Below are 15,849 nucleotides of genomic sequence, written 5' to 3'. Positions count from 1 at the left end.
AAATACCATAATATCAATAAAAATGGTAAAGTGTATTTTTGGCATGTTAAAAGTCGTAATGTTTTTTTTATTGATTTGATAGCATAATTCAAAAAATAATAGTTTACATATATATTTAAAGAATTTGATTTCTTAAAGATAGAACCTTTCTAATTTAGAAAAAATTAGTTTGATATATCACACATGTATAGTGAATGGTATTGTTAATGTTATAAGATCTCTTATCTAATGTTTCCTTTTTAGATGTTTAACTTTTTATCTGTTTAACTTTCATCACCTTCATTACTTTGGTGTGGAACTATTAGAGGCAGAGATCTATCATTTTTATGCCGACTTCGAAAAAGGAGGAATGTGTCTCAATTCGATGCGTATATTCTTCTTTTTTATTTCTCATTCTTTTCATCTTCATTCTTTTTGTATCTATCATGCATATACAGTTATAAAATATTTTTATATTTGTTTTTTTGCACACTATCTTTCTTTGCAAAAATCTAATTTTTATGCATGTTCGTCGATTGCTCTCGATTGGATTAAGCTATCGGGATCAAACCTTTTACATCATGTAGAAATAGTAACTTTTTTCGATTCCTCCGTATAGGAAGCGTAATCCATCCGTTCCCGTACATAGACTTGTCGCTCAAAGCTGATTTGATTCGTGTTTTCTTATTACTAAATCCTCGTTTCAAGTATAGCTAGATTGTGTCTTTACACATTGGTCGTAGGAAGACCAATCTCAGTTGTGTCTTCGCGAAAGAAATCTTTATATTACTGCAAGTGTTGTATCGCCATGCAGTTTATTGAGAATTTTGTTTGGTACTAAGTCGGATATGGTTAAATCGTCTAAACTTCTCACGATTAAGAGCGACGTAAATTTGAACCTCTACAAAATTATCTTCGCCAGGATCAATTAAGGCTCTATTTAGTATAGTTCCTTGTAATTAATGTATATAGTTACTTAATAATATTTCAGCTTAGGAGGAGCTGTAACATTTTTCGCTTAACGTCTCCATTACCTGCTGTGTTACACAATGTCTTCACACTTGAAGTATTGCTGTTACTGGAGATTTCGGAATGTAGCTACCGATATCTTTGAATCTGATTCCAATAGATTCATCATTAAATTTTAGAAGTACTGAGTGCGTCAATTTTCCCTCTTTCAGCTGATCTCTTTTAAGTACTGACCGTGTAAATTTCTCTATGATTCCCATAGAATCATTTATCAAACCATCAGAAATTAATATGTTTCATTACAACATAACTCGCGATCAACTGAGAAGTATCCGGTTTGAACCCTGAAGGAACCGGCACCTCTGCAACTTGATTTATTCGGAATTGTATGTCCTCATTACAGCGAAGTCTCTGGTAGTTCGCAGTGTACCTTAAGCTGTAGGGCACACATGTCCTAAATCGTACTAAATTGTTGCTTACTCTCGGAGTACGTACTAAAACATTAGATTAGTAGTGTCTTGGTGCTATCCTAGAGTACTAGAACCCGTGTAACGCTAGTACCATAATGATATATCTGGTATAGTGTATAGCCTTAAGTAGTCATTAATGACCTCGTAGTTGATACGACTATAAATAAGTCATGCAAAAAAAAAAAAAATAAATTGTGCACGCCCCGCTAACGTTATTGAATGCAACAGTCCTTCGCAATTACTCCTTCTTTATGTACTTAATTCAAAACTGCCTCAATAATTAGCTGTACATAAGCGAATTGTTCGACGGTTTGTTGTTGTTTGTTGTTGTGACGGTTGTTTCTCAATATAGGCTTCAATTCGCGTTACCGCCGCAACAAATAATGTCCTTTAGATTCGTTTTCAAGCATAAGTCTACTTCCAGTGCGAGATGGTATATGACACAATATTAAGTTATAGAAATATCCTTCTGTATCACTGTTCGAGGTATAATATGTGACTGAGTACAGCTGGTTTATTCCTCATTCGCATGCGAGCAGCCTAATGAGAATTAAGAAATGAAGTTTTTTTAACGACAATGAAGATTATTTTATGCTGACCCTGTAATATTGATCACTATAATAAAAAATGTAAAATAAAAGATAATGGAAGATTTATAGCCAAAAAGATTTTTACGACTTGGAAATGCGCTAAAAGATATGAAATAATTTCTATCTGATTTATATTTTATTTGAATACATATGCGATAACGGCTAAGGTCACTTATCACTTACTAAACAGCATATTAAATATATTACAACCTTTTCGAAGACGGCGCAAAATTAAAAATATTATTAATTTATAGCTTATTTCCATTTCTAATGGTATAGCATCAGTAATTGTAACGGTTGTATCTTAAGTTAGAGACAAGTTTAATGTATAAATAGGGTGGTTGGTATCTGCTGGAACAAGCGGAAAGGGGGTGATTCTACGCGAAAAAAGAAGTCGAAAATATAGATTAAAAATCTTTTCTTAAATTTTTTTTTTAATTTTTCCATCGAGACAACGATCTACAGTGAGATCCGTTATAACGTACCGCACGCGTACCGAGCGAAAATTCAAAGTCGATTTCCTCGAAAACAAAGCCTCAAACGAAAAATTTTTATTCTATATTTTCGACTTCTTTTTTCGCGTAGAATCACCCCCTTTCCGCTTGTACCACCAGTTACCAACCACCCTGTATAATTAAGATAACATGCGCACTATTACTACATTGACCGCAATTTGTATCAGTACGGATATAAGCAAAAGTTTTCAATTTGGCCATTACTAAGACATGCTCTTGGTGACTGTATTACAATACATCATAATTTAATGCAGTTAGGTATGAATTTGTTGAAATTTGAATAATATACATAAATATAAACGAGTTTAAATATTATAGTGTGGTGCATAAGCATTGTTATACCAGAAGCACTTTACGACATTTTGCGCCGCCTTGAAAAAGATTGTGATACATTTAATATGCTGTTTAGTAAGTAAATATGTAATCTTTGCTGCATATGTGTCTACGTAAAATACAAATAAAATAGAAATTATTGCTTATAATAATTACTGAAAATATATATATTTTGAAGTCGATAATATTTTTTTGGCAAGAAATCTTTTACAATTGATACAATATCTGTGAAGTTTACACAGTAAATCTTTTTCCTTGAATCACAAAATTTATGCAATGATCTGCAAAATATCGAGAATTAGAATAAGAATTTCAATAAATATTTTGCATTTTCGAAGACTGTTCCGAAGTAAGTTATACAAAATGCATGAAAATAGCCGATAAATTACACCAACAACTGAATTACAAGAATCCAAACAACCAATGTCATACTCGTATTTCAAGCTTTTCTTTCAATTCTTGCGCGGTGTACAGTCTAAGCATTAATGCTCTATTGTTGCCCATATATCACAGGATTTTTCCTCCGAAAAAAGTGATTTATCTCCGACAATGTATAAGTCTCGTTCAAACTCGAATGAACCAGGCAACAACGCGCGAACTATGGCAACCTTAGAGCGCCTTGCTACAAAAATTTCTGCATAATATCAAGAGAGAATAGGATAACAATCTCCCTGCCGTAAATTACGGTCTTTATTCACGGTTCAAGCAAATTACGTTGGACGAGAATTCATAAATTCACTGCTCTCCTAGATCGCGTCTGGTTACGTAGTTATTTGCGCTACACATATATGTATTCTTGTCCCACCTACGGTCTGTCTTGAATTTTTAAAAAATCCTCATAAGAAACTTTGTGACGCGTGTCCCGTCTGAAATGAATCTATGTAGTGCCCTTGCAAAAATAATGTCGAACTTCTGTTTCGAAGTAATACGGTGAAAACCGTACTATAGGTAGTCGAAGATTTTCGGGATGAAAATACCTAGGTGATATTCTGCAAGGTGCTTTTGTAGAAATGGAATCATTTTTTCGATGATGCGCTATCAATCAAAAGTATCCGAACATCTATACACTTATTTTTGACAAGATATAACCTAATTACAGAACTGCGGATGAAAATTATGTGTTTATACTATTATTTTATTATTATGATATGGTAAAAGATTATTTAAAGGATTATTAAATATGCAGTAAAAATTAATATATATAAAAAATTAATATTTGCAAAAAATTAACTTATAATATAACTTTTTGTTGTTATTTCTATACTCAGAGGTAGGATCACAATAGTTATTATTTTATTGAATAGATAAATCTATCACACTGTTCTGAGATAAAAAAAACCTTTATTGCACGCGCTTACAAAAACTAGGGATAAAAACAAAAAAGCATCTTAAGCCTATCGATTAAATCTATCGATTGTAACTAGGACTATCTTCTAGTTACTATTTCTTATAACTAACGCATCTGCATATGGATGGCGAGCACGAACTCACGTTGTCATTTTCAACACTTTTCAACGAGATTTGTAACAAAGTATTCTCCAAAAGTACTTTAGCACTAAATTATTAGGTTGGCCAGTAAGTTCGTGTGGCAATATTCAATTTTGCGGGGAAGATGGGGATTTTTATAAACATGTGATTTTGACACTGTTCGAAAAATGCGAGAAGATTATAAATCAAAATGACAATACAATATTGAATAAAAATATTCCCTTTTATTAAAAAAATCGCTTTTTATTTACATGTGAAAAACTGCATGACCGTTTTGACCGACTAATACATATCTGTTCTTCCAGACAATATAGATCAGATAAAAAAGGTCCTCCTAAGCCCATGAAAAGACTATCGTTAGTTCGAACAGTAATATTTAAGAAATTTGAATAAAAACTACATTCACAATTTTAATTTACTGTTGACTAATGCTTAAACAAATATTAAAATTAATTATTAGCCGAGTATATAGCAAGATGATAAATATTAGTTTTAGCCATTTTTTCACTACTTTATACATTTTTATTGTTGCTATAAGTCGGCTAAGGTACCCGGCTGGTTATGAGAGCCAGTGTAGCTTTGTAATGGACTGTTCAGAATATTTAGAGTGTCTCCGATCAGACGATTTTATTTAATATATTTATATATGATATATTTGATGATATTTGAAAGAAAGATCTTTTCAATGAGGATGAAGATACATTTCAATGAGAAATAGATACAAAATATTCTTTCACGATAAAAAGTTGAATACTTACATACAGATATAGTAAATTTAATGAAATATCTTCTAAATGCCATTAGCAACTTCCTGAACTATCCAATGTTTTTGGTGAGAATTTGTAAAGATTGAAGGTAATATAATTGACAAGATTATATCAAGTTATGGTAGTATTGAAGTACTCGAATAATTTCTTTCTTTGCTTGTCTTGGTTGTTGTCTCTCAGTGTTGGTGTCTTTTCTTAATATTTGTATGATAAATTTTATTATTTTTATAACTCTCCTACTTGTAGTAAAATCATTATGATTAACGAGATCGTAGCAAATTATGTTACTATTGATTATTTGTTTTTTACTTTCATTGATGTTTATTTTGATTTCTGTTATTCCTATGGTTGATATGATAATTCTAATATTCAGAAACAGTGCTATAGTTAAAAAAATTTTAGTGTTATTGCTTAACACTTTAACTGCCACGTTGGTCATATATGACCGGCCACGGTTTCTCCTGTGACGCTACCGTGGTCATTGGTGACCGGAGCGCTTGAGCATCTTACAATTGTAAAAATTGAATGAAAATTCAGTTAGGGCATTTTGAATATAACCGATAAATAGAATATATTTTGAAATAAGAAGTGTCCCATTGAACGATTAAACGTTTTTATTAGAACATTAATAAATAAAAAATCAGAAGAAATCTTGCATCTAACGGTACACTGTGTTAAAACACTGTGGCGTCCTGAGCGAAACATGTGATTTCGACGTAGCAGTCAAAGTGTTAAAAATGAATGAATTATGATCGGATAAAATAAATTAAAGCATATATACTTTGACAACATATTAAAGAACTACCGAAATCAGAAGTGGCTCCTTTATTTTGAATTTCTCCTAAATTAAAAGAGACTAAAAATATAAAAGCAAATTTATAAGATTATGGCGATATTACTTTCTTTGAAGCCTGCAAAGATGCTCCAAATAACTTATTAATATAGAGCACTGTTTTCATCACATCAGTCAGTAGAAATATGAATGTTATATACAGGGTGGTTGGTAACTGGTGGTACAAGCGGAAAGGGGGTGATTCTACGCGAAAAAATATGTCGAAAATATAGAATAAAAATTTTTCGTTTGAGGCTTTGTTTTCGAGAAAATCGACTTTGAATTTTCGCTCGGTACACGTGCGGTACGTTATAACGGATCTCACTGTACATCGCTGTCTCGATGGAAAAATAAAAAAAAAAAAAAAATAAAAACCACCTCCTTTCCGCTTGTACCACCAGTTACCAACCACCCTGTATATAGTGATTCATAAATAAATTTACACGTAATAGTACTACGAAAGTTGATGATTAGACGGCTTTTATGAAATTTTTACAAGTATAGGGTATACTGCGTTTTGAAATTTGTTTAACGCAAACAATTGACTAAAATTATTTTGAAATAATAATATGACTTCATGGAAAACTATAATTAAATGAATCAGTTTGAAATAATAATATAACACTCTAAAAGTAATGTTATGGAAATCCCACTGTGCACAAGTAGGGAAAGACTCAAATAAAGCAAATAGTCCCAGAATTGTAAAGCAACAATCTACGGAGCACCCATTCGGAGAAAGCTAATTATTTCACCAAACTTAATATAAATAACTAAATTTATGTTATACTATTTTATTAATAATTATCATAACTTTAATTATAATTTGTAATTTTTTGAGTTTCATAATGAATATGTATTATAATACTTTATTAATTAATTAATAAATAATTTCATAAACGGTGCTAACTTGTTAATTTTTTAAACAGAAGCGTAAAAATAATGATTCTCTGACAATTACAAACTTTATTTATGTTAATGACATTTTTATTATACGTTACATAAATTTTATTTAAACATATCAGTTAATATTTCCTTTCATATTTTAAAGGAAAATATTCCAGTACTTTATAAAATTTATCCAAGGAAAAATTATTTAAAATATTCATTACTGCAATTAATATACTAAGCGCTTATAAAAACTAAGTAAAGAGAACTGTAATTCAAAGATGAAAATAGATGTATCCGTCTAACCAGAAAACAGGTAGTCTACCTCAAAGTAAGATCCGGTTTCGCACTTAATGAACGTGTCATATTAAAGAATTATATAATATTTTTGAAGATGAATGTTTATTAAACATACATATGTAGTAACGTCACTAAAATTAATATTCATATCGAAATTTAATAAACTAAATTTTTCAAATTTATTCATAATTTTAATTTTAAATGCTAGAAATTAATTTTTATAAAAATTTTTTAATTGTTAACGAAAAATTACATTAATAAAAAGTATTTGAAATGTATACATGGTTTTAGGAATATCATTTCATCTTTATCTGGTGAAATTGAAAATCCAATTTGCTATAAGTGATTAATTGAAATGAGCTGGATAAGAGCAGTTATCGAACTTGTAATTTTAATTGCAGGATTTCTACATTATCCAGTCTAGAACTAATTCAGTCAATTTTCATCTTACTATGAGATTACTTGCAATTCTTGGATCAATGTCCACGAGGAATTTAATGACGAACAGAGTAAGTCAAAGAGGGATCAAAGTTACTATCGATTCGATTCCCTTAATAAGTTCTAATCCTTTTATTAAATGCGATAAACACTATAAAATTTTCCATAACATACATTCTCCGACAATATTTTCAATCATAGATCTAAATATTTCGAAAGGAGTACTGATGGTACAATATATATGAGTAAGAACGTGAAGAAAAGTTTTCTAAAATAGACTTGCCCATAAACTCCATTTATATAAAATCATTTTCGTAGAAATCTTTCACAAAACTTATTTTCTAAACAAGCATGTTGTTTCTTTTTTAATAGATACAGATTCATATATATTCATTATTGTTAAATCACATCAGGGTAAACATTTTGATACAAAAACGATAAACAATTTCAACACAAGTATTTTCGCAAACTTCGCGTGCTAAATCGAATGCAAGCATATTTTGTAAATAATTACGAACTTCTGATAGATTTGTTCATTACTGTTAAGTCTTATCGATATGAGGCAACGAATATTTTGATACAAACGTAATAGGCAATTTCATTTTATAAAATTCGATCTATCAAGCTTACTTTCTCAATAAAATACTAAGATGTTGTCCCACTTTAAAATAATTATAGCCTTCACAAGATTCATTTATCAGCGTGGAATGTTACCAATAGCACCAAAACATCTCGATATAAACGAATTCAACTTACAAAATTCAATTTCTAAATAAAATACAAGCATGTTATCTTTGTTTTTCAATAATTATAGACTTCTTATAGATTCGTTGACCATTGTTGAATCTTACAAGTAATAACAAAAGTTTCGATATAAAGGCAAATTCTACCGTACTATCAATTAATCGGTGGATTCTTGAAAAAACACAGTTCAATCAAAATTTGTCACCAATCGGTGACAATGATTGGCGCGTGCTGTATAGAAAAGTGGCGTGAAAAAGGACGAAGGAGTCGACGTGAACAACTTATTGCTTACCTCTATCCTGTGGAACCATTGGTCACGGGCGTGCCATTGGAATGCCTAACTTCCCACACACCACGTCTATTTCGCGCAGGTAACAGCCGTATATGGCAAGTTGGTTAAACGGAAAGCGATATCACACCCCCGAGAAGCTGAACTCGTTTCGGAATTTTAAGGAATGAACTGACAACCACCGGTCCCTCGACTATCCGTTCATGCCGCGTATTATACCTCGTCAGCCGTTCATCATGCCGTATTGTTCTGGTCGAACAGAATCGGATTTCTCCTCGAATAGACTGCCCTATCAAATGTACATATTTGTTGCCATTTTAGATATTGTGTCCCGTAGAATGTCCAGACGTGAACGCGTTTCGGGACCGGCACCGACTAAACTCCTGCTGACTAGCAACCCGTGAGGACAATCGTGCCCCTGGCTCCTGCGCTTAATATTTCTCGATCAGAGACGCCAGTCGTTCGCTCTAAGAAATTACAGTTTTACCGATTGTAGATATATGAGAAAGTGTGAAAGAAAAATCACAGTGAAATCTGTGCAAAAATGAAAGTAGATACAAAAGTATCGATTGTTGCAGAGATAGAATTCTGCATTATCGACAGACAGATTTCTATTTTAGTCGAAGTCGATGTGACAGAGAGTGTTTTCTTCTGTATCGATGCGTACTTTAAATGTTTATCATCAGATCATTACAACTTCCTACATCTCATTCACCTGTTGGAATTATAAGTGACTGTAGTAATTTCGGAAAGCATGGTCGAAATCATATTAGTCTGGCAATCATACTTGTTTAATTTCCATACAGTTGGTATAATTTAAAAAAACATATTCTCATATAGGTATGATATATATGCATATATGTACCGATTTATTAAGCTTCCTAGAATCAGTATTAAGAATCTCATGTACTTCGGAAAATAATAAATGTACAATGTAAGAACTTTATGTAAAAGTTAATGTAATGTCACATAACTTTTTATAAGGAGATTTTATAAGCAGATTTAGTAAATAAAAAGCTAAGTATTTTTTTAAATTTTTATAATTGTAAGCTGCAATTTTATTATTGCCATCGGGTTTCAAAATTAATTTACATTTTTTGTTGTAATATTCTATTATATGTTGCTGCAACGATTATAAAAAGTAAAATATATATAGCAGTTTGATTTATCCGTAATTTTTTGCTTTAAACTACATTTTGTCAGTATCTGAATACTTTTGAACAGTGATATATATATATGATTTTATATAACATCAATATATTATATGTATTATATGTATTCAAAATATATTAAATTTATAAATTATATATTATAAATATATATTATATAATATATATTATATAAATTATATATTATAAATATATATTATATAATATATATTATATAAATTATATATTATAAATTATATATTAAATTTTTTATTATTCTTTAAATAATAATTTATTAGCTCTACAATAAAGATCAAGATTTTAGTTTAATATCACTACTGATACACACATATGTTGCTCCTATTCAATTATTTAAGTAACATTGTCTGACGACTATATTGTCTAAAATTTTTTCATTAAAAATTACACTTTTTCTGTTGCCTTCTGTCTAGAAACAGTACCTATTTGTTTCAATTTTACATTTCATTCAAAATAATCTTTTATTTCAGTCACATGTAAACCATACTTTAATGTTTGTATTGTCAAACGCACTTCGAATTTTTCCAATCAGCTTGTTTACATTTATATTATTTAATTCTCAACGAATTTACATGTAATTGCATTAAATTGCAATATATTGTAACACGAAGTCACTAAAAACATGTTTTAATAGTGGCCAAATTGAAAGTGCCGCTTGTATCCGTGCAGATATAAACTACGCTGAATGTATTAATAGTGTACAGATTAATGGAATTAAATATACAATGTACATTTATATACACTACTAACTTAAGATACAATCGCTACTATTACTGATGTTATATAATTACAAATAAAATAGACTATACATTAGTAGTATTTTTAATTTTCTGCCGCCTTCGAGAAGGTAATCTAATCGATGTTCCATATGTATGTGTCTAAATAAAATACAAATAAAATAGAAATTATTTGATACTTTTTAGCGCTTTCCAAAGTCGTTAATATTTTTTTTGACAAAAGATCTTTTATTTCATATATTTTAATGCAATTGTTAAAAAATATCGATGGGTACATTCCGATATCTTCAGCAATAGCAACCTTTTTTAGCGACGGAAGGTTATAAAGACGTTGAACGAAGAATGTCGTTAATTATCGTAAGCTGGGCAGTAACCGTATATAAATTATAAGGGACACTATACATCATATACTAAATAGAGGTGTAATTGACCTTAGCAGAAGAAAAAATTTTGCAAAGGGAAAAATTTATGTCGCTCTTAGGTGTGTGAGAAATTTATACGGCCTAGCTATATTTGATGTAGAACCGCACAAAATTTCCAATAAACTGCACGACGAGAGAACAACTTGCAGAAATGTAAAGATTAAGATTTCTTTTGCAAAGAAACAGCTGAAGTCTACAACCAATGTGTAACGAAACGACCTAAATATGCTTAAAACTACACGGGTCAAACGATCTTCGAGCGACGAGCCTACGTATAAAAACGGACGATGTAGATTTCCAGAAGCAATCTTGTAAAGAAACTGCCGAATTTCATCGCTACCAGCGATAAATTTGTAGAGAAGACACAGATATAATGAAATGAAATCGATGAATTTGCAATAACAACAGTTAAGAATGAGGAAACGAGAAAAAATTTTGCGAACGGGACCGATTGGTGGACTACTCCTAGAAGATGCAAAATGTTTCATCCTGATAGCTCAACCCAATCCTGAGTAGTCGATGAAAAAGCATAAAAATTGGACTTGTGTAGAAAAGATATGGTAACAGGACCAGCGGGAGAACATGTTCTACGAGATGTAAAAGGAATCATATCGATTGGTCAAGTTATTTCGAAGAAATCGGTGAACATACACACACACAAAAAAAAAAAAAAAAAGAAAATACGTGTCCAATTGAGATACCTTTCTTCTTTTCCAAATTTGGTATAAAAACCGTTTCTCAATCGAAGAATTATATTCGTATACATAAATACATATATATGCATAAAACGGGAAAATTACTGATTTTCGCGTGAACTAATCGACAAAAAAAGTAGTAAACGAAGAAGAGAAAAAGAGAGGCACGGAAAGAAAAGAAAACAGGAAGAGAGAAATGAAAAGAAGGATGAAGCTACTGACGAGAAGTTTTCCGTATTCACTGATTCGACGGTATTTCAAGGGTGGGGATGCGTGGCGGCGGCAATTTCAATGTAATTAGTCCAGCGTGAGCTGATTTAATAGATCTTTAATTACAGTTTCACGGTGCAAAATATTTACGTAATAACGAGCCACCAGTTATAACTGTAGCAAGAACAATATTTGTTGATTTTCGTACGAGTACGGGTCGTCTGTTAAATTGGACAGTCGTAAGAGGAGTAGAAGAGAGCACACACAGAGAAACGAAACCCTCGTTCTGGTACAATTCATAATTCATAGCTTGTTATAGCTTGCGAACGAACGAAGTATCCGGCTAGGAAAGAGTTTCGGGCGCCAGATACCCCTCAGACCCTTATGCATATTGATATTCTTTCTCCGCAGAAGGCAAGGCTAGATACGCTTTTTGAGTTAGTTAAACGTCTTCTTCCGAAATAATATTTGCGTGTGCCAGCTCTTCGTTTACTATCATTACACACTTTACAGGTGTTTAGAACCAGTTCAAAAATAAAATGCTCACATGTTTGTCTCAATACATCTCTGATTTCCTTCCCACGCTTAAAATATTTTTTCGACTTCATTCGCCTGACTTCCGCCTTCGTAATCATTCGCGAGTCTCGCCTGCTGTTTCCAAGTTTGAATTACTGTTGACGATGAGAAATGGATAGTAGACGACTAATTTGTATCCTGATGATCTTTAGAAGGATTTTTCTTGTTTAAATGTTGAATTGAATTAAACCACTCCAGTATTGCTTATTTGCAAGCTGTTAATAACACATATCGCCGTTTATACAAATGTGTTAAACTGTTAGTAGGTGCGTCTGCTATGCTCAAGAGTCTGTGAACGCTTGCTTATTCTTTAATTTCTAGTTTCTAAAAGTTAATACGTAGAATAGAAATAATCAAATGTTGTGAAACAATTTTGTTATTTAAGAATTGCATCATTCTCAGCTCGTTTAGTTGTCAAACTCTATATAAGTTAGAAAAGGTTCTTGCGTACTCTCCAGTCTAAATTGATAAAGAAATTATTGTGATTGATTTCAGCGATCGTATTTAGGAGAGATAACATACCGACGAATTATAATTCTAATTTTATCTAATTTTAATATACTATTGACAAAGATTTAAATATATAATTTGAAGTTTATATGATATACAGGGTGTATTCTCTAAAATTAACCACCATCTTCCTGGCATTTCCGATTTCTGGTATAACCTTTTAAAGAAATATTGTGAACAAATGTTAGTTGTCATATTTGGATATTAGAAACGTGTCAAAAAAAAGAAAAATACTTTTTTTTAACAAAAAATCAAGGTTGTCTTGACTTTCTTAAATGGCATTATATGTATTTGGACTTCACAGCATTATAGTTGACGTCAAGACAAATTTAACGACCTACAATTTAGGGGCAAAATTAAAAATTACCAGCTACATACTATCACATATATAACCGCATATATACGAGTAAAATAATAACGAGGTCATTCTACAAGATTAATTCGTGATTAAAGATCAGTAGACATTTTAATTTATGTATGTCCAAAACATATTTTAATATTAAAATTAGCAATTCATTTATTTTTGTCATTGTTTAATCCCTCCACGTCCTTCATTCGTTTTTTTATTTTATTCCCTTATAAATTATGAATAAAAAATTATGCATTTGTATCGCCTTTAGAGTAGTTATGCTGAGTACAGTAATAAGATTTTTTGGTTGTTGTATATTTATTTAAAACGAGTATAAAAATAAAATAAAAATTAGTCGAATCTTATTATTCATTATAGATAGTAATTAATTACAATATGCTATGCTTCAATATAATGTATTACTAAAGTATTATAATAAATTATAATTATTCAATATAACCACTGTATAATTTTAAATTAATGATTCAAATACTAATAATTACAGATGACTATGAAATTTTCTTCTTAAAGATGAGATGTAAGACAAATACACATGAAGTATGATAATCATGAAGACTGATGTTTACATATACGTATAATACATTTTCCTTGATATTGAATTTCTAATTAAATGTGAATCACCTGTACTTTTCATTACTATTTAATCAATAATGTTACCATCTTCAAAACATACATTTTTAAAATCACTTAGTTGAAACAAACGACAATGAAATAGAATTAACCGTTCTTTATTACTGAAAATTGAATTTTCCGAATATGTTACATTATAGAATATCAATCATGCTTAGAAGTAAGTGAAGAATTTTAAAAGTTTCTCTATATAAATGAAACATGGACTACATATAGGATTCAAATTTTTGAAGCAGAACATTCTGCTGTTTAAAAGAAAAAGGTAACAGATAGCGTGTTTATTATGACTTTTATAAATTTTCCTTTATTAAATGTTACATTTTTTTAAAATGAGAATTCATTAAAATTTTGCTTATTCGTTTTCTCTTTCAAATTGTACGAAATTCTAATTAATGCTTACAGTGCAATGTTAAAAATAAATTTTCAATCTGTATACTCTATGTGTAATCTACCTTTTTACAATACATTTGTGATTTGAATAATGAATCTAATTAAAAAATATTTCTAAGAAAGGGGACAGCTTTTAACTTTGTAATTTTGTTACATTGAAATTTTTTATCATGCGAGAAGTTAACTGATTGATGCATTTCATTCTTCGTCAATTTGGACGGTTCAACACTTTAAACATTAAATCTTATCTTCGTTAATAAAACCCGACATAATATTATCTGCTTATTACAACAATCCTAGAATTCTATTGTATGGAAGCTATTATTTCTACTTTCAAGCACATATTTATTTCGATTGAAACGTTCTATATACAGTATACATCTGAAATCCAAGTCGACATATGCTTTTATAACAGTTATACACCCCCGTTTCTAAGTATTAGGTGCTAGGATATCCAAAAGGTTTCGTATACAACGTAATAATTTATGCAGATTATTTGAGAAACGATTTGAAGTGATTGGAATTTTATATTTATGTAAGATAATAATCTAAAACATAGAAATAAATTATAAAAAAGGTATATATTTATGACAATTTACTTATTCGTAAAAATTATAGAAAATTAATGAGCTAATAGTGTGTTGGTATGTAATTTCTTGATCTAAACTTTATTTAAAAAATTCAGACTGAATTAAATAAAACATTGTTGAAAATGACAACGTGATTGAATGAACAGATTTTGTATAAAGATTATTTATTAACGTTTAGCATAGTAAATTAAAAATATGATCAAGAGCGAACGTGTTAAACTCAATTTACCTCTCAGCAGTATTCATCAAAAATATCTAACATCGAACAAAACAACAAACGTCCCCTGTACTCGAAACGTCACTGAACAGATTAAAAAAGCAAGCCATTGGAAGCTGGAAAAAGAGGAAACGATACATAACAATTAAATCTTCCTCAAAGAGAATCGTTCAGTGCGCGGTATCGCCAGTTATCACGGATATCAATGGTTAATACAGTTTCCACGTTCAATAGCCTGAACAAGGTAGCCAGGGGCATGGAACGGGAATTGCGATAGAAAGAACGACGAAGAGAAACAGAGCAGCAGCGAAAAACGAGAAAAACCGAACCGCGAGACGGTGGCCCTTAATTGTTTTGCGACTGAAGGGGATGGCAGATTAGAATAAAGCTCGCTACAACGATACTCAAGAAGGCCAAACGCAATCTCGAGTTGCTTGGTCCGGCTCGGTGGAACGAAGGAGGGTTTCTAAGGGCTGAAAAGGGATTGGTAAAGCGTGGAACAAGACAGAGGCCGAGGTAACACGGGGATGGAGACCTTTCTGAATACTCCGAACCCGACACGGTGAATGAAAAAACTCAGATGGAGTTGCAGTGGCTTGGTTGAGAAAGCAACGAGAATTTAATTAAGAATCTTTCCATGGACGAGAGAACCATATTGTCGTGGCACACGCATGTCGCTATTAGTCCGCGAATCATAACACTATTTTACGCGTCTA

The 15,849-nt window shown here is 31.0% G+C and overlaps 1 protein-coding gene across 3 annotated transcripts in view; it reads right to left on the bottom strand.

Annotated features, from left to right (window-relative positions):
• Positions 1 to 8,961, bottom strand: part of LOC138184155 (uncharacterized) — a 358,970-nt gene extending 350,009 nt beyond the window's left edge. For all 3 annotated transcript variants that reach the window (XR_011174265.1, XR_011174266.1, XM_069121862.1), the window contains exon 1: positions 8,603 to 8,961. The gene's annotated coding sequence lies outside the window, so the exon portion shown is untranslated. The remainder of the gene's footprint in view (positions 1 to 8,602) is intronic.
• Positions 8,962 to 15,849: the final 6,888 nt, after the last annotated feature.

This window comes from Bombus flavifrons, chromosome 1 (genome assembly GCF_040668555.2).
Source record: "Bombus flavifrons isolate JBK064 chromosome 1, iyBomFlav1_principal, whole genome shotgun sequence".
NCBI classification, from domain to species: Eukaryota; Metazoa; Arthropoda; class Insecta; order Hymenoptera; family Apidae; genus Bombus; species Bombus flavifrons.
The sequence above is the reverse complement of the archived record's forward strand: the minus strand, read 5'-3'. Positions and strand labels throughout refer to the sequence as shown.